The sequence below is a fragment of the Hibiscus syriacus genome, unplaced genomic scaffold, assembly GCF_006381635.1.
Source record: "Hibiscus syriacus cultivar Baekdansim isolate YM2019G1 unplaced genomic scaffold, ASM638163v2 tig00111582_pilon, whole genome shotgun sequence".
Lineage (NCBI taxonomy): Eukaryota > Viridiplantae > Streptophyta > Magnoliopsida > Malvales > Malvaceae > Hibiscus > Hibiscus syriacus.
In genome coordinates, this window is record NW_024063126.1 from 6,106,042 (window position 1) to 6,108,908 (window position 2,867).

Sequence of the window (2,867 nt, forward strand, 5' to 3'; positions counted from 1 at the left end):
GAAGGGCAGGTGGGGGCAGTCGTCCCCTGAAAAATTTAAAATTATCATCTATTTTAGATTTTTTTCTATGTATTTTATATTAAAAATTTATTTTCATCCCCATATAATTTTATAAATATGTCCCATCCTAAATATTTTGAGATTTGTCACCTAACATAAAATTCTGTCCTCCATGAATTTGACACGATTCTTTTCTGTTTAAACACATATGAATTAATAAATTCTCTTAAACACATCAGATACAAGCAAGCAAACATTTAACATACAACTATCTGTAAATTGGTGAAAGATTTGATACGAATATGATACTTTGGTTTTAGTGTGTGCATTCAATTGATATATTTTGAAGTTTTGGACTAATTTTGAACTTAACGTATAGTTTAAAGATTTCTTTAGGAGTTAAGCCTTTTGTTTACTTATTTATTTCTAGTTTGGTAAGAAGTAGAAATAATGGACGCCGGAAACTCGTGGGAAACACGGTTTAGCGCGACATAAATAAACCAAGCTGTCCCCGGTTTATGTTTTTCCAGATCTGTCCCTGTCTACTTTCCTATTACTATTTCATGAGCAGCAGGATTTAAAAATAAAAAAAATGATTTCGCTTTTCTGCAAAACTGAAAATTACAGCCCATTTAAACTTAAAATTGAAGTTTTGAAATATAAATATATATATAATTTTATTTTACTGTTCCATATACATTTGATTTTTTTTAATAATATATATAATTATAAAATAATATTTGTTCAGAATTAATCTTAATCATTTATAACGCACACACCTTACAAACGTAACTATTTAAACTTGTGATTTCTAGATAGAACAACACTCCTTTTCATTACTAAAATAACTTAATGAGTTTGTATACACTCGATTCTTTAACAATATGAAAATTGGATTTTGTAATATAATCACACTTTATTGAAGTTTATATATATGTTATTAAAATCAATGTATAACATTAATAATTTTAGAAACAAATAAATATAAATCTTGTCAAAAACAGAAAATTATTTATAAAATAAAATTAATTTATTATATTAATGTAAAGTGATCCTTTCCTCAAGAATGATTTTTTATATAAAAAATTAATATCATCCATTCTCTAAATTGTAAATTAAAAATGTGCTAAAGAACTGTGAATTTATTTTGTAATTTAGTGAAATAAATATTACTTCTAGAACTAGCACTTGATTAATATGAAAGGACATTATTGTCAAAAGGAAATAATAATGAAGAGGTGTTTTTTGGGTAAACTACGTATTTAGTACATAAACTATCAATTTTGATCCATTTTAGTACCTAAACTTTCAATTTTTTAAAATCATATCTAACATTTAGTTTTTGTTTTATTTTAGTACCTCGTTCAAAACTTAACATTAAGTTTTGAAGAAAAAAATTGAAAGTTTATGTACTAAAGCGGACCAAAACTGATAGTTTAGGTACTAAACGCGTTATGTTTTTAACGGAGGGTATTAAAATGAAACAAAAAATAAACTTTATGTATGTTTTTGAAAAAATTAAAAGTTTAGGTACTAAAACGGATAAAAATTGATAATTTAAATACTAAATACGTAGTTTACCCTTAATAAAAAAAAGAAAAGAAAAGAGATAGAGTGAAGCAAATGTTTGAAGTAAATGAGAAAGAAGTCACTCATATTTTAGGCGTAGTTAAAGAAGACACGCTTTTAGTTGTTCATTTATTTCTCATCAGCTTTTGCTTTATGATTAAGAAAAGAAAGTAAGATGTAAAGGTAAACGCCTAATTTATTGTTTTATCAGAACTTGAATTACACGCACATGTTGATAGACAATACTTATGAGAATTAATTATTTTAAATGTAATTAAATTTTGGGGAAAATTACATATTTAGTCACTAAGATAATCTTGTGGTTCTATTTTGACCATCAAACTATTTTTTTCAAAATCTTACCTAACGTTACATATTGGTTTCGTATTGGTCAATTGTCGTTAAAAAATATGCATAACTATTAATGTGATAATTTTTTTTTTCAATGATAATGTGACATTACCTTATGGTGAAACATCAATATCATCGTTAATGTTTAATGGTGGATGACCAAAATGTAATGTTATGTATGATTTTTAAAAACATAGTTGGATGACCAAAATGGAACCATAAGAATAAGTGGATGACTAAATACATAGTTTACCCTAATTTTTTATATTAAATAATTTGTTAAGATATTTTAAAATTATTGTTTTTAGAATGTCAAATTGTGTAAAATGGCCTCATTTATCGGGTAAAAGCAGCCCAATAATGCAAGCATGCAATTTATTTAGCCCAATAGGGTAACTCAGGTTTTATTTTGGGATCTACGATAAATGCTACAGTGGAAGGTAAACTCGTCACGCCCGCATAACGAGTTTGCCCAAATATGATTAATAAATGGACCTAGTTAGGTGGGCCTCATATGGTCAAATATTTAATTATTTCTTTTGGGACTCGTCATACAGGCATGACGAGATACATAATATAATAATTTTTTCAATTAAAATAATATTTTAACTAAAAACTAATTTTTAAATGAACTGAAACTCGTCACGTCCGCATAACGAGTTACCTTTGAATTTTTTAAATTTGTAGTTGTTACATGAACGTTGGGGCATCAATTTTTTTTTTAAATCCAATGAAACTCGTCATGCTCGTCCCAACAATCATATATAGTTTTTTTAGTATAAATAGGAGTGAGTTGATGGTGTTTATGTATTAGAAGTGAGAAAATAATTTACATAATCAAATCATGGAGATGTGAGAAAAATTTGGATATGATTTGGTGAACGGTGTTTATGGATTTAACGACTCTGACTCCCACCATTCAGATTCAAGCTCCTCTTCAGATGAGG